The sequence below is a fragment of the Lissotriton vulgaris genome, unplaced genomic scaffold (assembly GCF_964263255.1).
Source record: "Lissotriton vulgaris unplaced genomic scaffold, aLisVul1.2 SCAFFOLD_3248, whole genome shotgun sequence".
NCBI classification, from domain to species: Eukaryota; Metazoa; Chordata; class Amphibia; order Caudata; family Salamandridae; genus Lissotriton; species Lissotriton vulgaris.
In genome coordinates, this window is record NW_028245064.1 from 53,585 (window position 1) to 74,912 (window position 21,328).

The 21,328-nt window shown below is 44.9% G+C and overlaps 1 long non-coding RNA gene across 1 annotated transcript in view; it reads left to right on the forward strand.

Moving 5' to 3' along the window:
* The first annotated feature begins 2,116 nt into the window (after positions 1-2,116).
* The window catches only part of LOC147666547 (uncharacterized), a 99,361-nt gene continuing 80,149 nt past the window's right edge, over positions 2,117-21,328 (forward strand). The window contains exon 1 of the long non-coding RNA XR_015304752.1: positions 2,117-2,251. This is a non-coding gene — a long non-coding RNA (uncharacterized LOC147666547). The remainder of the gene's footprint in view (positions 2,252-21,328) is intronic.

The window sequence follows — 21,328 nt, forward strand, 5'->3', positions numbered from 1 at the left end:
GCGCAGACGTGTTTGCCTTTGACGCGCCTTCGGTGCACCAGCGGCGCGCCTGCGGCCGCCATTAAGTAGGGGTCGGGGAGGGCTGGACAGCTGGGAGGCGGGAGCGGGGAGGGGAGCTGGATTGGGCCGGTCGCGCTGGGGGGGGGGGGGGGGGGGGGGGGGAGGGGCCGCGGGGGCAGCATGGGCAGCATTGGCGGGGAAAGGTAAAGGGAGGAAAGAAGGGATAAAGAAAAAAGGGAAAATAAGCAAAAGTAAGGCACAAAAGAGCAGAGATGCAGAAAAGAGCAGAAAGGTGAAAGATAGAAAGGGTAGAAAAACGAGTGAAAACGAGTGAAGGAGCAGAGGGAGAGAAAGGGAAAATGGGCAGAAATACGGCGCAAAAGAGCAGAGGTGCAGAAAGGTGAAAGATAGAAAGGGGAGAAAAACGAGTGAAGTAGCAGAAAGAAAGAAAGGAGACAGAGGTCCACTGGACCACCAGGGATGAGGCGCAGGGAAACCTGCGGGTGGAGGAGGGCCTCGATCACCAACACTCAAGAGTGCAGGGGCAGGGGCACCTCACTTAATGGTGGAGCTGCGAGGGTGGGAGAGCAATTTCACTGACAATGAGTCAGTGGTCTTGCTCCTAGGTTCCTGAATTAAATATCTGTCACCTGTACCTAATATTTATTTAGGAATTATACACCACTCACTGTTCGTTTGAAGCTCAGAAAAAGTCATTAAATATTTTTTAAACCTCTTTATTCAAAGTTTTCATTTGAAAATCATTGTCAAAAGAGTAAGGCGATTCAAAAATACCTCACTGGAGTACGTATGCTGTTTGATTTACAACTATATTATACAAGCCTATAGAACGTGTATGAAATATAAATGAAATGAGCTAAATCGCTGTCGGGTTAAGGGGTAGAAGGAGTTGTGAGGGGCTCACCCATTGCTTGTTTTATTTTCCGGTGCTCGCACTAGCACTTATTTGTCAACATCAAACCTAGTTCTGACAGTCCACCACCTGATGGCAGTGTCTGTCTATTTTTCATGCCGTGAGCCTAATTTTCAGAAGAGCACATCAAGTTTGAAACTTCAATATACTTTGACTAGGCTGAACAGGCCTTTTATTCTGCTGGGCATTTCACCAGTGGGCTGGAGCCCTTGGAGTGCCGATTTGAAACAAAAGGCTGCTCCTGGGGCCTATATCACTATCCCCAGCTCCCCAAGGTTATCTGCAGCAGAAATAGGGGGCTGAGAGTAGGTGGTAGTGTTGAAGTACAATTTTCAGCATCTGCTTTTAATTCGTATTAAAAGAAGACCTACTTTGGTTTACAGTTTACAAATCGTACACCAAAGTTATTTTACAAAGGACATTGTAACAGCTCGTTCTGCTTAAAATTATTACTTTTTAAAGGGTTGGCGCTACAATGCTGACTGCCACTGCAAAATAAATACTTCCATGACACTTTGGAGACGTGGGGTGGGAACACCACTCCTGCGCCTCTGTGCACAAAAAACATGTGGAGCTACTGTGCAGTGGTTACAGTCCCATCATCCCCCTCAAAAATCAGACGATGGGTCTCTCGCTAGGGAGCTTTAGACCAGGGGCAAACTTACCATCCATGGTAGACCATGTACTATATATAAATTTTACAGCTTTCAGTAAACACATGTTCCATTCCTTCTTGCACTCCCCATGTTTGGCCTCGTTAGTATGTGGACTTTTGTGGAATTATTGGAGTACGTGTGTGTGTTCTGACCTGAAATTGGAGTGTGTTTGGAACAGGATCCTTTGCAGGAGGTGGAAAAACATAGCTACATTTTTCATTGATAATCAGCATTGCAGTTGTGTGAACTTGTGTGTGTGTGTGTGTGTGTGTGTGTGTGTGTGTATATATATATATATATATATATATATATATATATATATATATATATATATATATATATATATATATATATATGTATATTTATTTATATATATATATGTATATTTATATGAAAACATTTTTAAAAAACGTTTGATATTATTAGGGTTAAAATATAAATGGCATATTAATTCCAGTGTCCTGTTTTTACAGCGATATTTCGTGAATGATACCTTTGCTTCAAACGGAAGTAGCGGCCCCGTTTTCCTGATGATTGGTGGTGAGGGGCCTGCAAACCCGGCTTGGATGACACAAGGTACCTGGTTGACCTACGCGCAAAAACTGGGAGCCGTCTGCTTAATGCTGGAACACAGGTTCTATGGGAAGAGTCACCCCACTCAGTAAGTTTTGTTATCAAATAACATGTGTAATCATAACCTGTGGATACATGTGTTAGTGGGCTCATGTCTAAAATACAGCAAGGAGGGAGGGGTGTTTAAGCACGGTGCTCAGTCAATCCTTAAAAAGCTGAGTGATTCAGATGAGGTCATGTAAATCGCAAAGGCACCATCATAAGTGGCATTTTAATGAAGCCGCTTGAAGGGGGGATTAGACCCAACGCATTTTCGGCATTACAAGGCCCACAATATAAAATACAAGAATGTTCCACATAGTTAATTTTTTCCAGTGTAACAACTGTCACTTGTTTTCCAACGTCAACAACAGAGATGTTTCACTTCGCTGCCCCCATCTTTATTCCTCCTGTCCGCCCTTCCTTCCGAAGAGGCACATGTCACTTAGTTGCTTTATGCAGAAGGACTTTTTCCCACTTGAAATGTGTCGGAGAACCGAAAGGAGAGTTCTGATTGCCATAAACTTCAGGTGGTCAAAGCTCTGCTTATAAGCCCATGGCTTATTCTATTCAATGTTGGCGCCTAAATAGGTAGTCTTGAATTCATCACTGGCCTCTTTAGTCCCCTTCCAGACACTTTCTGCACCTCCCTTTTACAGGCTCCTGCTTACTTCCTTACAGCTTCTGTTTTTCTCTGCCTCCTCCTTTCCATTGTGTTTGTTTTTAGGTTGAGCATCAACGCACATGCGCTGTCTGCAAGACCTGCTGTAATCGAACCACTCCTCTATTCCCACCTGCGGATTACCATAGGCTCAGTGCAGAGTCTGTCTTCTTTCCTGCTTTGTAATTTGTTCCTGCTGCCAATACCTCACTTCCGTTAAAGAGTGAGGAGCACAGCCCAATTACAGTTTCCATACGCCAGCATTTGTCATGTGCTGTTTGCAAGATCTCTTTTTATAAATGTTGCTTTTCACTGCTTGCTTAGCTTGGCTTCTCCCTTTCGCGTTGTGTTATAAGCCCTCTCCCCGTTGGCCGCATACTCCAGAAGTGAACCACTGTTCTTTCGCTGCTTCAGCTGTGCCGTTAAATTATTATTTTTTTTACTTTAAAGTTTAGCACGACACGCGCTCTCCCCTAGTCTTCGCCCACTTTTTTTCAAAATTCCATTGACTTCCCTCTTCTATATCTCCAGTTTTGCCCTGTTCTATTTCTATGTTTACTTACTTTCCTCTCTTCTAATCCTTCCTCTTTATTGGTGATCTTGTATGTCTCAGACTCTCAGTCTGAGCTATGGCGGGGAAGGAGTTGTTGCAGCCTACACCACTGGAGCCTGTGCCTTCTCCTGCACCTTTTCCACTACCATATGGTGCAGAGCGGAGGGAACAGCTACATAGGGAACTCTACGACTTGGCAGACTCCTCCCACCAGGAGCTGTCCGGTGTAAATGGCTGCGCTAGGATGCCACTGGGCGACAGGTACTGCAGCATAGCTTGCCCAAGGCATGCTTATAACAGCAGTACCATGCCCAGTCTTGATGACTTCCACCATCTCTGCCCTGCACCAAGCACCATTTGGCTCACCTGACGCCTGCTTTCACACCCTTTTTTGACGTGGCGTCCTTTTGTCTCTTCAGGTCCCTGATCCTTCCCTCTGTCCTCCCCTCTGCGGTGTGCCTGGCAGTTGGAGAGGAGTAGGGATGCATTGGTGGAAGTCCCTCGACATGGGCACAGTGGTGTATCAGGAGTGGGTGTGCAGAGAGCATGTGGGTGGCGACCGTGTTTGGCGTGTTAGGGCTGTCCATTTCTTATAATCTCTTCACGCTCTCACATGCAGTCACTCACTTTGCTTACTATACTTAAATCTACCGGGTGTACTGCAGGAGGTGTACTATGGGACCATACTGAGGCAGTGAGTGCCAAATGGAGGAGACCGTGTCTATCTTCAGGTTCTGCTGCCTCTCTTCTTAACAAGGGCAACTCTAAAGCAGACACCAGAGCCTATCGGCGCCTTCAACAAGACCCCACGCAGAGAGTCTCGAATGACATCAAGAGTCTTGTAGAAGAAGGAGTATCAGAGGGTTGGATCACTCCTCAGGAGGCGAGATACCTAGTAACAGCACATCCGGTCACTCCTTACTTTTACTGTCTACCAAAGATACACAAGACCCAGAGACCACCGCCTGGACGACCCATCATCTCGGGGATAGGCTCACTACTCGAGCCACTTTCCACCTTTGTAGATGTCTTCTTGAAGCCGATAGTGAAAGAGACCCCTACCTACCTACAGGACACTGGGGACGTCCTGAGACTACTCACAGCCGTAGAGTTCGACGCAGAGACCGACCTACTGGTCAGCTTTGACGTCGAGTCGCTGTATACGTCGATTCCCCAACAGGAAACTCTTGACTGCATCAGAACCATCCTGGATGCTAAACAACTGGACACGATAACACCGGTTTCCTTCATCATGGAGTGTGCCAGGATCGCCATGATGGAGAATTTCTTCCAGTACCGGAACGATCTCTACCTCCAGGTGTCAGGCACGTCAATGGGGAGCGTCTTCGCACCGAGCCTGGCTAATCTATACATGCACCAATTTGAGCAGGACCATGTGTTGAACCACAGCAACCCCTTCTTCCACCAGGTAGGACTGTGGAAACGTTGCATTGACGATATTCTCGTCATATGGAAGGGGTCTGCTGCCGATTTGGGATCTTTTCACGCCTGGTTGAATACAAGGAATCAGTTCCTTAATTTCACCATGGAGAGCAGTAAAGACAGATTGGCCTACTTGGACCTACATATCTTTCCAGCCGAGGGAGGTTTACGAAGTGAACTCTACAAAAAACCCATGGCACGGAACTCGCTATTGTCATTTCATAGCTTCCATCCGCAATCTTTGCGCGAGAACTTGCCTGTTGGCCAATTCCTTAGGGTTAGAAGGAATTGTTCTTCGAACCCTCTTTATGAACACCATGCTGCTGAATTAGCATCCAATCTAAGGGATCGGCACTACCCGAACCATCTAGTACGCAGGGCTCACAAGAGAGCTTTTAACAACAATCGTGAGGCTCTGCTCCAACACAGGAGGTCTGAGGGTACCAGAGACTGTATGACCATGGTACAGACCTTCACTACATCGTCCAATGCAGTCAAAAAAACCATACTCAGACATTGGAAGATCTTGAACACAGGGTGTGACACCATACCCCGACCCCTGTTTGCATTCAAGAGAGGACCATCGATCCGAGATAGTTTGGTCCACACTCGACCACGGAGAGAACTTCAACAAAGTACGAACACATTGTGGAACACCATACCTGTACAAGGCCATTATCCATGCGGCAACTGTGCGGCCTGTCCACAGACACGCAAGACCCTAACAGTTGACATCGGGACTACGAGACCGTGGAGGCTCACAAAACATACGAACTGCAATTCGGACAAACTCATCTATTTAATCTCGTGTCCATGCAAGAAACAGTATGTGGGCCACACAACAAGACCCATCAAGGCGCGAATCAGCGAGCACAAAAGCACGATCCGCTGTAAGAAACAGTCTACCGGCCTCACTAACCATTTCTTAGAGGCTCAACACAAGGCCGAGGAGTTGTTTTGGGTAGTTCTCGAACAGCCGTATATTCCACCACATATCACCGATGTCTCGCACTTTTTATTTGTTAAAGAGCAGCGCTGGATTTTCAAGTTGAAAACGGACGTGAGTGGCTTGAATGACAATATCCCGTGGATTTCCATCTGACAGCACTCACCTGTGCACCCACGACCTGGTTTTGCACTATTTGCCATTGCGATACTCCTTACTACCCCCCTTGGGAACTGAGCGGGTATTCTCCAACATCGGGATCTAAGGATCTAAGTGTCTATGGTAAACCTGCTAATTGGCGACTGTCCCCGTTAGTGCTGTGCACTCATGTTTGAGTTGTCAGCACCTATAGGGTTGTATAGCGTATTGCACTTCCCTAGGGTCAAATAGATACATATAGACTCCTTCTCTCACCCCTCCCCTTCTTTGTTGAGTCTGGCCATCAGATTTTTCCCAGGTAGGCTCTTCTTGACTCGTTCGCTACCCTTTGAGTCTACTGGGGAGGAGGTCTGCCCGGCGTGACCTTGCTTAACATAGGTTCACACTTACTGATCGGGGTGTATCCATTAAAGATGAGGTACATTGATCTATACACAGGTAGATTGTGTATACTTAGTGACTCACTTTAGCTTTGGCCTTCCAAACTGTGATCTGAACTGTAACAGCCAGGTCGCGCTTGCTTGACTGGCTCTCGTGAGCCTTTGATGCGCGGTGAATTCGGGGCAGATACAGCTTTCTGAGTCTCTGTGGTGTGCGCATGCGCGGTCCTGAGACGGAGTGCGGCAGGGATAGTGGCGCGGGAGGCGATCATTACTGAAGCTTCCACGCATGCGCGCCATCACCGGCCTCACAGACGCGCATGCGCAGGGTAGTGTCTTGTTTACACACAGGCGCGTCTACAGCGGGACGTGGTCCAGCTGCCCTGCATTACACCGGTTAGCGCCGGTATATATACCGGCCCTGAACTATCCGTCGGTGCCTCCCCTTCGGCTCGTGAACCCGCCGTGAGGTACCGACGGACAGGTTAGTAGTGAGTGATTGCGTGTGACCTAACAGGTATTTCTAGCGCACTCCGCTGACTTGGGCTATGTGTGCTTGAGTATGGTTTGACTTGAGAGACACTGATAGGGTTGTGGAGCTATACTGCTCATTTTTCCCTGGTTTTCGTTTTTTTACAACTGAAACAACTTATATATCCTCATGGGTTGCACATCCCTTAGTGGAGGTATACCTGATTGTTATTAGTATATCTACAGCTAAAACTTTATCTATATTCATAGAGTTTATACACTCTGCAAGTAGATGGGTCTCACTAGGGATTGTGTCTGTAGTCACTAGATTTGTGGCTTGACTCATTGGAATTTTTGCCTAAATGACTCATCTTAATGTGACCATCTTTCTCCCTCGTGGCGGGATCCTTTGTTTGGACAATTCAGAAAATTATTGGGTTAGGTAGACAGTACAGTGTACTACAACATTGACAGTGATCTGACCAAGGAACTGTCTTTGTTTACACGTCTAGAGCGGGGCCTTGTCTTTCCGAGCAGTTGCCGGGTGAGGTGAGGCGTACTTCCCACAGTTAATGGGTAAGTGTTAAATAATTTCTTCACTTATTATGTAATTCTACACAGTAGTAGCTTGTGGTGATGTTTTTCGCGTGCCACTAGAATGATCATCATAAGTTTATGCTTGATCGGCCGTAGGTTGCTGGAATGATTGCTGGAGATGCACTGGAATGATACGTGGTATTTAGAGCCTATGTGATTAATCCACGTGTTCATACAATTGACGTTTTTTTCTCACTCTTTCACCATAGGGAAGTCCATTCGCATCCACTGCCAAGATTTAGAAGATGCGGTAGGATGGTCGTGTCCGACCACTCTTAGTTTATTCACGTTTTTATTTTCTCTACACATTAGGTAGTGTGATCTGCAGTAGCATTTGATAGCTTGGCCCTGACGAATGCCGGTGTACTGACACAATACGGCAGAAACATGTTGGCCTTATTTTTGTTTTCCACCAAGCGAGCAGGACAGTGATTATTTTACGCTGTCATTACACTATTTTTAATCTGACGTCCAGGCAGGCACTAATAAAGGTCCTTGTTTGCCTCGACAGCCATTTTAGCCACTGCACTATACTTATGTATTCTTTGTTTGCACTGCACCTATCAGTACCATTTCTATATTAACTTTTGCGGTGTCCAGACCGTGACTCAGTCATACATCGCCAATTTACATCTGGGCATCTGTAGACTGACCATGGCCTGAGTGTCCTACATGATGAGGCCCCGCCTTGTTTGGTTGGTCTGATAGGACTTTAATCAGCAAATGTTGATGGTCAAATGAGTTTTTGATTTATCTGGTTGTTGTATTGTTTCTTCTGTGCATTCCTTTCTCCAGCACTATTTCTTAGCACCTCGGCGTTATCCGACCGACAGGTACTTTTTGTTCTTGTGGCTGTTGTACTGGGGGTAACTACCTGTGAGGTCGTTAAACTTTCCCTCGGACCCTCCTATACCTTTTTGTTGTATTCAACTCTAAAGCGCTCCAGTACCTTTTGTGTTACTCGGTTATTGGAACACTTTACACCTTCCCCACTTCTTTCCTCTCTATTGTACTTTCACTTTCCACCACCTCATCTATCGTCCCATCTACTCCTCTAATACCGCCCTCATGCCGTCCATTGACTAGACACCCTTTCTGTCATTTCCTATTTCTCTCCCTTCCTTTCATCCCCTGTACTCAACTCTTCACCTTACTTTCCTCCTGCTCTCCCCTTTCCCTTCTCCTGACCTCCACCAGGGCTGTTCCCTCTCGTGCACTCCTGTCTTTTTTACTTTTTCTTCTCTTGCTTACCACCCCGCTTCCTCCTCTGCTACTCTCCCCTCTCCCTCCTGCATTAGCCCATCCCTACACTACCCTCCCTCCTTTCCCCTGCTGTCACCTTTTTAAAAAGTTCCCATATTTTCATCTTGTCCTTTTATCACGACTACCTGCAGTCCTCCTCTTCATCTCTTCCCACTTCATCTATTTCCCTCCATAAAGCTTACTATTCTTCTTACACTCTCCAGTCAGCCTACTTCTCTTCTTTACTCCTCTCTGCTCACTCGTCTCCACTCCTCCTGTATCCTGGCTGGACCTGCGCTCTCCTTCTCCACTCCATCACTCCATCACTCCACGCTCAGCTGCCCTCTACCCTCTTTCTCAACTAAACGTTCCTCTTATTCATATCACACTCCCTTCTTATCCCTTCTCTCCAACTAGACCCCTCTCTCTTCTACACCTTTCTTCTCTCGTCAGTCCTATACTTTGCCTTCTCCCTTCCGCAATCACTCAACCCCCTCCACACCCTGTCCACCTTTCTTCTCTCATCTTGACTCTCTTGCATTTACTGTCTTTACCCCCCCCCCTTGCTTTTCTGCTCTCCTTCAGCCATCTAAGCCACCCTCCTGCTTTCTACTCTTTCCCTTTCCGTCGCTCTCTCCCTCTTTCCTTCCCACTTCGCTTCTCTCTCCCTTTTCTGTCGCCCCGTGTCCACCCCTCTTTTCTTTCAGTACCTCTCGTATTCAGGCCTCCATACCGCCTCCCTCCCATACCCACCCCATTGCCTGTTGTCTTCTCTTGTTTCATCGCCCTGCCTTCCTCCCTCTCTCACCCGACCTTCCTTTTACCTCTCTCCACCTTCTCTACTTCCTCCACTCTTTCTACTCATGTTCTTCCTATTTCACACCTTCACTTCCTCACTTGTTGTCTTTTGCTACCCACCTCTCAACTGATCATTTCCTCTCCCCACAAATCCTGCTTGCCCTCTTACCCTGCCACTATAACTCTTCCTAGGCTTCATTCTCTTTTCTCCCCCCATTCCTCTTCCATACACTTCCCCTCTCCCACTTTCTTCAGGCTGCCTCCCCACCTTCCATCTCTTGCCCCCTTTCTCCTCCATTCCTTCGATCTTTTATCCCCTCTCGTTCACTGACTTTCCACTCCTCTTTCATTCTGTCTTCACTTCTCCTTCTCATATGATTCTTTCACCTTTGCCTCTCCATCAACCATCTCTCAGTGGCACATAGGCTTCTCCTATTTTCTACACAGGAACTCTTCCTCCCTCTACCATCCCTTCTCTACCCCCAGCTCCGCTTGCCCTCTTCTACCTCTTCTAGGTCGCCCACATTCTTACTCGCTTTTTTCCCAATACCTCATACATTTTCTAAAATGTGCTGCAATGCTTCTTTCTCGTAAAATACACCCCCTAATCCTGTCTCACTCAGCCTACCCCGTTGCACACACTTGCCTATTGCACACTCAAAGTGGCAAAAAAAGAATTTCATAGCTCCCTGTGGCGTGCTGGTGCAGGTAAGGGGTATGGCCTAGCCAGCGCGCTAAGCAAACACACGCTCAGGCACAGTACTATTTTTCCTGAAGGTCATTTGCGACCTGAGGCCCGATTATTCGTACCCTCAAACCAAGCCCGGTCACGAGGGGCGATGCATGGCTACAATGTAGAGTATCGGCCGGGTGGCACTCTTCATCCCTCCTTTCCTTTAGATGAGACATTAACTGGAGAGAAGTGAAAAAAATGAGAGGAATGGAACATAAGAACTAAAGTAAATCACACAGTATATCATGGTGGTACATTCCTTGACAAGAGCCAGCGAGAGCAGAGCATATTAATGCGAAAAGTCTCTCAGCTTTTGGCTTGGCGTAGGGTTGTGTCTGAGCAGGTACCGTTGGCTTCGGGAGGACATTCCCCCTGTGTTGCCCACGGTGTTCTGCGGGTATCTCTCGGACGCCCCAGGCAGTGACAGATGTGTGGGGCTTCACCCCTGGGTGCTCGCCCTTTCCGGTCCCGCGGTGGGACCTGGATTCAAGTTTGTGCCTGCTGCTGTCTCCACAGGTATGCACACCGGTTCATCGCTTTCATCATGGGACGAGCAATCGGGGCACCTGGGGCTTCTTTGAAATAGGACACGTTTCTCACCACTGTGTGGTGACCTCGCTGCACCGTGACCATGGTGCCATTTACTCGGGTGACTGTCCACACCTTCAGTTGAAAGGGCGTGCAAAACTTTCAGCCTGGGGGTGATTTTTGAGGACCACCTTTAATCCTACGTGCACAGCCGGAGTTTTTGGTTCCTCGGCTCATGGTCACCCTCGCGTTGGTTATTTTCCGCTTCTGCTGGACTCTTTCAATATCTAGGCATGGCGGCACCCACTCGGGGTCCTCTGGGATAAGGTCCCGTGTTGAGCGCTTCAGCAGGAGTGTGGACGGGGTGCATCCAGTTTTTGAGTGGGCCATCTGCCGATATGCGAGCAAGAATTGATGCAGACATGTCTCCGGATCTTGGTGCTGGTCCACGCAGATTCTGAGGCTTTGAGTGTCCTCATGAACTGCTCGACCTCTCCTTGAGGCCACTGTGGTGTGATGCGGCAGTGTCAAATGGCTCCGCGCTCCAGGAAGTCGTGGAAGTCCTGGCCTTGGAACGGGGGCCCGTTGTCTGATTTTACTTCTCCTGGCAGCCTGAACATGGCGAAGATCTTTTCCAAGGTCGGTTGGACAAATGCGAACGCCGTAGATGGCACCAGCTCTACCACCGGGAACTTTGAGAAAGAGTCCATGACGACCATGGTGTGCTGCCCGCCCGGGAAGCTCCCAAAGTTGACACTAATCATCAACCAGGCCGTTCAACATGGCTCTTCCGTGATTATGTGCACTGGAGCGGGGTCGCTACCTGTGATGGTGCATGGGTGGCACCTCTGGACTTATTCGTCCACGATGTCATCCATGCTGGAGAAGCACACCTTTCGCCCTGAGTTTGACCTTGGTCTTGGTGGTGCCCTGAAGGGTGAGCATAACCATTTGCTGGCATAGGTCCTTTGACACAATGATATGCTGTCTCCTCAGAATTAGTCCGGACCCCCTGATGCAGAGCTAGTGTTGCACCCTCCAGATTTGGTGTTGAGATTTGTTCTTTGGCTGTTAGCAGAGAGACCCCGTCCAGGAACCGATGCCATTGCCCCTTTTCCAGGGCCTCCTTTATCCTTTTCATGGTGTCGTCCGCATCCGTGGCATGCGAAGGTCTTCTTTGGTCACTGTCATGGGGCAGACACTGTCCTCTACCATCTTTACGAAAGCCTCGGTACTGGCGGTATCATCAGCGGGTTGTCCGCACCTGGTCTGTATAGCAATTGAAAGGAGTATGCTTGCAGCTGGACTGCCCATATCTCGATCCTTGAGAGCACCAGGTGTGTGGATCCACTGAACAGCGGCAGAAGAGGTTTGTGGTCGGTTATCACCCGAAAGGGGTGACCGCACAGGTACAAAAGGAAATGTTGCTATGCCCACATTATGGCTGGAGCCTCCCGCTCCATTTGCACTGGAAATATTTTGGTTTCAGTTTGGGATAGCGCCCGGCTGGCGTACGCCACGGGGATACAGATTTCTCTGGTGTCTTCCTGCAGGCCCCAAGTCTGACCGAGCTGGCATCGACCACAAGCTCTCTTCCAGTTGGGGTGGAAATATGCAATGGTCTTTTGATCTAGGAGGGCTTTCTTGTTGCCTTGAAACACTGCTTCCTCACTGGGTGTCCACTCCCAGGGTGTTCCAGTCTTCATCAGCTGCTGAAGTGGCTCCAACACGGTGGCAAAGTTCGGGAGGAACCTTCCGCAGTAGGTCGCCATCCCGAGGAACCTTCTAATTTACGTGGGATTTTGTGGAAGTGGGGCACTCCTGAAGGCTTTGTGGGTCGACGCAAAGTCCATCTTGTGAAAAGACATAGCCAATAAAGTCTATCCCCCTTGGTAGAAAGTGTACTTCTTCTTGTGGAGGGTGAGCTCACAGTCTGCCAAGCTCTGTAAAGTGGCCCTCAGTCTGGCATGATGTTCCTCTAGACCTGAAGTCTTCAAAGTTTTTGTTCCCGAGTCCCCCTTGTAAAACGTTTGTAGGCATAAGGACCCCCTTCTGACAAAAATTTCTAGTACCTAGTACTCGTTCTCATCAAAAACTATCGGCAACCATAAACACTTCAAATTCCCACAGAAAATCATTTGTACGGTGGGGAAATAATATTAAACTGTGTTTGGCAAACCTAAGGTCAGTGAGCGTGCAGGTGTAGTCAAACGTGTAGCTATAAACAAAGGGCTTCATTTATGAGGAAAAGGCCTAGGGCAGCGCCGCACGTCTTCTTGATGCACAGCTCTACATCCACATGAAAAGGCAGGAATGCACCGTATTTATGAAATATGGTGCATTCCTGTCCTTTCCTCTTGCATTGGTGCACAATTTGCACCTATAGCACAACGTAGGCAGGATTGTTTTTGTACAGGAAGGGGCACCTTCCTTCACAAAAACAATGCAGAGAGGTGTCCGTTTTTGGAGCTTCCACAGGTTTACTTGAGTTTGTAAATACGTGGCAGCATCAAAATCCATGTGTGTTGGTGTGTTGGGTGGGACGCCCACACAAAGCCCATGGAGCCCCTCCTTTACGCAGAGTAAGGCAACGCAGTGACTTTTGCTGTTATGTCTTACTCCATATCTATGAGACCATGCAAAGCCATGCAGGTTGGCTTTTGCACAGCCTCATAGGTATAGTTGAGACGCGCCGCCGGAGGGTGAAGAAAAGTGATGCTCTGGCGATGCAAGCCTCTCAGAAATAAGCCCCAAAATATTCTCTGTTTTTTTGGTCTTTTCACCGTCTGGTATCTACATATAAAATAATGGGCAGTGTAATGAAAAATACATTTAAAAAGTTGTTACTCAGTGAGAAATGCAATGTAGTACATTATGAAACCTCTATTAGTTAATGCACTGCAGAGGTCTATGCGTAACCAAAGAGCCAGAAAATTAAATCCTGATTGGTGTAGTGGAGAATAGTGAAGTGTATTTTTAGTGCTACGAAGCCACAGCCTATGACAGAAAGCACTGTGAATATGTACGTCATTGTTTTATACTTGCATTACACACAGTGTAACATAGAGTGCTGCAAAACATGCAGTTAGTTTTACAATAAAATGGTGCTTCGAAAATTTTGATTTTAGTAATACCAGAGCATATGTAATACAATTTATTTTTACATAACTGTCCTTCAACACCTCTTTAGGGGTCCTAAGGGCTGTGTAAATGCAGTTAAAATTAAAAGCAAGCACTTCAAATGCCTAGTTGTTAACTCTTTGCACTACTGTAGTGTAGTTCCTATATTCCCAATAGGCTCTGCGCATTGGAATAACATAAACTATAGTTTAGATGTAGGACTGAGGTCGACTAGGTCTCTATTGAATATGTTAGACTTAATTGTGTGTGCCAGCTAGCTCAGAGGTCACTAGAAACTTTCTCGAATACACAAGAAGGGATTAGCTTCCGACAACCATATAATATGACAACTTTGTTCCCCCTGAAATAAGGAATATATCTCCAGAGTCGCGGAAACAATAGATGGCTATTTCACTCAGTCAATTGTGCATGCTTCGTTTCACCAGAAGTGCAGAGAAATAGAGAGACTGGCGTTTTCAATAAAAAGGTTATTTATTGAGCAGTCTGCTTTCTCATGCAAGAGAAGTGAATTGCTACATCGTAATACTTGCTATGAAGTAAAGTGCGTACAGTAAAAGGAGTATTATGAAATATTACTGTAAAAGCATTTATATGGTTTCTAAGCCATATGATACCTAAAATAGATAAAATACATACAATGATAAATATTGACTAAAAGTACTCAACTGGTGCATCTAAAATACGCCTACTCCGGTGTACCTAACCTAAGCCTAGTACAAGGGAAGAAGTAAGTGAGGTGTAGCTTGAGTTAAATAGTTTCTGCCAAGAATCTATCCAAGAATTCTCTAAGGGTCTAATCAGCTCCGTACCTTGGTTATAGAATGAAGGAGGTCTTGTATCTCTCTCTCAGGGCTCGATCTCCCAGTAACCCGCAAGGGTAGCAGGGAAACACTAGAGCTGGATTTCTCGGCAGGAGAAAAGACAGCGGTTCTCTCAGTGCGTCAGCAGGGAGGGTCGGCTTCCTTCGGCACTCGCATACAGCAGGGCGTCGGGCAAGTAGTTAGTCGATCTGCTCCAAAACCACTGTGTGTTTGTTAGGGCAGATGTGGGCATATTTATACCTGGAAGGTGCCGAGTTTGACGTAAGGGTGGACAGAATAACGTCACTAAGAACTCGCAGTTCTTTACACACTCCAGGAGTTCTGGGAAAAATCAATACTGAAAGCAGGGGGATTTCCCGGGCTGCTGAAGGCTGGTTGTCTTTAAGAACTCGTTGTACTCTAGGAGCTTAGTGGAAGTAGCCATGCCGTATTTGGACTGCATTGGCTGTGTCTAAATATGGTTATGATTCAAATGCCTATATAGGGATATGATAAGTTATATCTATATAAGGGCATGAATCGGGAAAATTACAATAGAGCCCTAGATACGTTACAACACCCACTCCACGTAGAATGTCCAACTTTACTAAATACTAAGCAGTTATAACATTTCTAAGCATGTGTTTACAATCCCACCCCAAAAATACATAAAATGCATTTGAAATGGTTTGTACACGAAAATGAGTATTTGTACTGTACGTTTTCAAGCCCTGATCTGTTGACTGGGTAGGAGTATTCTGCTTTATTCAGAGACTCTTACTCTGTCCATCACCACCCCCTTTTCTGAATCGTTTTGTCCACCATAAGCGTGGAAGGGTATACTCAGACATGAGTCCCTTGCTCACTGTACCATTAGGATTCAAGCAAGCCGGGCCGAAGACAGCTGTAATGCCAGAAACCGGTCCCCGGAAGCTTGTTTCCTTTCCAGTAAAAGAATTGGCTTGGTAGTTTGGTCTGCCCTGTTCCCATGATGCACTGGGCCAGGGACAGACTAATTTGCATGTAGCCAGGTTCTGAGCTGGGATGGTGCAGTGAGCAAAAAAAACGGTGATGGATCAAGCCCTGATCTGTTGACTGGGTAGGAGTATTCTGCTTTATTCAGAGACTCTGTCCATCACCACCCCCTTTTCTGAATCGTTTTCAAAGCAGTGTTATCGTTCAAATAATGCATATAGTTTTACATTTGAAATGCTGGCTGAATGATTCACGAAATTTACATTTATGAAATGGCTCTTAATACAGAAGAGAAGGTCAAGACCATTTCATCACAGATTTATATAACACTGTACATGTGCTAGAGGCTATTTTTAAAATATTGTCTCTAGGTATCAAAAAATAGAATTCTTGTTCTGTAAGAATAGTTCTACATTAAGCAGATTACTCTGTGCCAAAAAAAAGTAAATATTTTGGTATTGAGAAAAAAGAATTTCTTTGTAGTAAAAAATAGTTCCAACTTTTTAGAAGTTTTGTTTATCAAAACTGAAGGTCGAAATCAAAGTTCAGGGAACGCTGTGTGCTCGTTTCTCAAGAGTTATTCTCGTTGGTAGGAGAAAACATTAACTCAGATAGGCTGGCAAAGAATTCATCTACCACAGTAGGTGAAAGTTGGGCCATTTCCGAAAAAGTGGAAATAGTGCGTATGTGAGATGCATTACCGTCCGCATTATCTGGATCAGCAATGTTCACTGAAGGTTGTACCTGTGTGCCGCTTTCATCTCGTACCTCACCGCCACCTAATTGTAATGGTGAGGTCTCAACTAATGCCGTCATCAGAATTGGTAGCCGCTGGGGACAACACGTTGCATGAGCCGTTACCGTACCAAGCAAAGTATCGACATCCATAGGTACTGCTGATGGAAGTGAGAGACAGATGTCTAACACGCATTCTTCTCCACAAAGCAGTCATCGTAGAACAGGTAATATGCAATCTTGCCAGATTGGTCTGAATGATAAAAACCATGTGGTATTCAGATATCTTAGACGAGCCAAGCAGAGAACCTGTGTTATCCTATTTCGGTACCGCAGTGCCTGGATCGCTTGTTCCAGGGTAACCTGGGTATCGCCGGTGACTGGACTTACCATATCAGAGCAGAAGGAACAAAAATAGAAATCCCGCTACGAGTCCCAAAATGAGAGGCAGGCCGCCGAACACAGAGTGCACGAAATTCGGAAAAAATGCTGAAGACTGCTTCAAAGGGTGCTAACAGTCCCGAAAAAAGTGTCTTAAATACATGTGCGATGCCACTGGTATCTGACATGTTTAAAATTTGACCTAACATTTCTACGAAATGTACGGGGCAATTTGTTGATAATAATGTATGTATCTCTGCCGAGGTCCTTGCAACTTGCAGATCATACGTTTCTTTAGACGAGGTCAAAGGCACAGTTTTTTGTAAAAGAATGGCTTTCATTCTGCTTAATGTATCAATTCGAATAGAAGAGATATTCAAAAAAGGCCAAAGTGTTGCCTCCTTGTCTGGCTTGCTGTTTGGATACAATACTTGCATACAACAGTGACCCTAGATGTAACACTGACTAGATAGGGCGTTCCTGGCAACATGCCACAACAGCTGTGGTCACTTAATATAACGCAGCTATCGTTGGAAAGCTGCCTAAAAACAGGTTCTATTTGTGTTGCTGGAGTGCCGTGCAAGTGGCAAGAAAGATCATTAGATGAACCCTCACAGGCTCCATGTAAATTAATTTCTTGACCCAGAAGTGTACTACTTAGTGATTTTTCACAATTTCTTCCACTAAGAAATACCTCTTTGTTACTCCCACTCCAACATCTATGTGTATAAGGTAAATTCCAGGTCGACTTGATGTATCCTTTACCCAACCTTTCATACAGGCCCGCTGGTATATGCTGTAGGCAGTATTGAAACTGGAATCTCGTTATTGGTATTGTTATGGAACCATGTATTATCCACTCAATGACAGGTTTCTCGGAAACTGTTAATGGTAATCTTTCTAGTTTTTCAATGCTCAGCACCGTATAGTCTGCTCCTTTTTGTGCCAAAGTGATTTGTTTATCAGTAAGGTTAAAGATAGAAAATAATGACGTTGTGTTGATTAGACGACAAGGCACGTAGCCTGAACGCAGATTTTGTAACGTCCAGCCTAACTGTACAATAGAACGTAATTGGGACAGGCCATGTTGTAACATTAGCATATCCTGTTCTATTATATCAATAGCAGATGATACAATGCTGTCCAAAGAATACATTCTGGAGGACAGTCGTTAACCCATTGTCCACTACAGACAGTGATTTTTCCAAATTAATACGATCAATTTCTCGTATTTTTTCAGCAGTTTCAATTTGCGTTACTTTCCAAGCTTCGTTGTAAGCAGCATATATACCGGCGTATATGAAACGTTTTTGACGCTGTTTGCGAGGTCCCAATAAGAAATCTCGCAAGTCAGCACCTTCTTTAAGTAAAGTCAAGTGTTGCTTAATTTCAGGTAGTGTGGATTTCTGCAGCCATTCGAGGCATAGTTTTCCTACACTGTATGTTGTTGTTCTCCCTGGATGTCGTCTCTGGGAATATCTTGGGTCTGGCCTGTTCTGTTTGAACCCCTGTGTTTTGTTCAGGAATCTATCTTGACAGTTATTAGTGTCTGTGGGCCAGATCAACCATTTTTTCCAATCTGGATTAGTTCTGTTTTGGTATAAAATATGGGACACGTCTAACCCCTCATCTGTAGTGTTATTTCTATCAGGCATAGGCTTTGGTATAGACGGGTTGTTTAAATCTTTTATCTTAGCTAGGCCAAGACAGGTTGTTTGTTGAATGGTGTCATTCAGGAACATTATTTGTTCTGGGATCATGCAGGCTCTGAATAATGATTCTAATCCCTGTACTTGCCAATCTTTTGAACCCCAGATTGTTTTTGTTTTTTTTTAAATTTCTTTTTTTATTAGCAACACAGGTCACAAAAGTATACAAACAAAGCAGAACAAGCAGCACAAGAAAATATAAATACAAGAAAAAGTAGTCTAAACATTTACAGAATAGACATTAGATCATTTAACTAGTTCTGTAAGCAAAATAAATACATGTATCGTTGCTAGTATACAACATAAATCAGCAGCTATCTAAATATTAAATAACTTTCACCTAAAGTAGGAAAGACCCCCAAATCTTATCAAATTTAGCTAGTGACTTAGTACCCCTGAGCCTAGCCAGAGCCAGTTCCATATTATAAATTTCGTTAAGCAGTGACGACCATTCCAATATGTGGGGAGAGTTAGGAGAGATCCAGGCACGCGCAATTGTGAGTTTGGCGCACGACACCGTAATAGTAATTAGGGATCTTTGTAGAGTGTTCCCAGCATTAGTGTGTAACAAGACTAGCGCTGAATCTAAAGAGAATGAACCCCCTAATTTCAGTGTCATAATGTTCTCAAAAGATGTCCAAAATTCTGAGATCTTGGGACAGGTATACAACATGTGCACCAAATCTGCTGCAGCTAACGCGCACTTAGGCCATTTAGTTCGTTCACTGTATGTACTATTCGAAGCCCATTTAGAAATTCTTTCTGGAGTGTGGTAAAGCATGCAAGTTGTTTTAAATTAGAACAATCTTAGGCTTGACAAAGACACCACATTATTAATGTTACGTAAAGATGAATTAATCACAGCCAGAGTAATATTAATCCCGAACATCCTACTCCACTTCTCAGCTAACATACTACAGTCCGTGTTTCTGTAAGTATTGAAGCACTTATAGCAGCCACTAATCAAAGACTTGTTTTTCTGCGAATAAAGGCTATCCCAAATGCTAGAGTCAGAAATGTTCTGTAGGTTCATTTTACAAATAAGAAAGTCATATATCTGCATATACTTGAACCTCGCAGAATCAGGGATATTATAGAGTTTTCTGAGTGTTTCAAAGCTCAAGAGCCCTTGTGTGCCATAAAGATCCCCAAGGCTTTTTATTCCATGCGCCAGCCATATGTTAGTTAATCCATCACAAAATATTCCCGGTAAGCCAGGATTTCTCCTCAAAATCAAATTAGGATGAAAGAAGGTCACCTTACAAAAGGCCTGAATGTTACGCCAAATTTTGACTAAGTCTCTGGCTGTCTTAAAACGAACCCTTTTGAAGTAATTGGGATCATTAGTCCTCCATAAAAACATTTTCGTATCAAGATTAAACATAAATGTAAGAAATTAAGGTCGATTTATCTGCGCCCTCAGAATTAATTAGATGTCGTAAGCGTCCTACAAATGTTGCCCAAAAGTATAACTTAAAGTCCGGGAAGTTTAGCCCTCCTGCGTCAAGAGCCCCTTTTAAAAGAGTCATAGATCTGCGAGCTTTGCGATACCCCCAAATAAAACTACTAAATACCCCATCCAATTTTTTAAAAAAAGAATTACATAATGCCAAGGGAATAGAACGAAAAAGATCGAGAAATTTAGGTAAAATTATCATACGAATCAAATTGATTCTACCAATAATATTTAATGGAAGTTTGTGCCATTTTTTAACAGATTTACAGTGTTTTTGACTAAATCATCGTAATTTAGTTTAATTAAGTCCTTAATATTTGCAGATAGCTTAACCCCTAAATATGTTGCCGTCTGACACAATCCGGTAGTTAGACGCCTTGGCTTATAATTAGAAATTATTAGCGTTTTATTTAAATTCAATTTGTACCCAGAGACGTCCCCAAATCTACTGGCTTCTACTGTAATGCCCTGCATCGCATTAACAATATCAGTAGAATAAATTCCGATGTCGTCAGCATAAGCTGTGAGCTTCAGTAAATGAGGGCCAAACTTAAAAGGAATAATGTCAGATTGTAATTATAATGCGTGAAGAAATGGCTCTATTGATAATGCGAAAAGAAGTGGTGACAGGGGGCACCCCTGGCGGGTTCCCTAGGCGATAGTGAAAGAGGCTGATAATAGACCGTCATAACTAATTTTGGCCATGGGTTTGTCATATAAAGACTGTATCCAATTCAAAAAGTTACCCCTGAAACCAAGGCCGGCCATGACTAGCTACAAGTAATCCCACCCCACTCGGTCAAAAGCCTTTTCTGCATCAAGCATTATCATACCGAGTGGAGTGGATTCCTTTTCAGCTATATCAAAAGCTGTCACCGCCATATTAATATGTGCTGTGGTGTCCCTACCCATTACAAACCCATGTTGATTTCGGCTAACTATTTTCGGTATAATAGGTGCTAAACGAGTGGCTAAGACTTTTGCGAATATTTTAGCATCCGCATTAATTAGCGAAATGGGGCGGTAAGAACTGCACTCATCTGGTGGTTTCCCCTTTTTTAAAAAGAAAACCAATTTTACCTTATTCCAGGACCTCGGGGCTTCCCTGCTTTCCCCAATGAAGTTGATAACTTGATAAAGGAGAGGTAAGAGCTCCTCACCACATAACTTGTATATTTCTAATGGAATCGTATCTTCTCCCGATGCTTTCCCAGATGGCAAAAGAGAAATCGCATTTCTAATTTCAAGTACACTAATAGAATTGGATAGTTGTACCAGCTCGAGAGAATCAGGCTTTTCTAAGGTGTAATGCAGATAGTTCTGGATAGCTGTCACTGTCGGATGATTTTCTGGAGTATATAATTTTTTGCAAAATGTTCTAGCATTTGGGTTGATTGATCAATTATAGTGTTATTAGG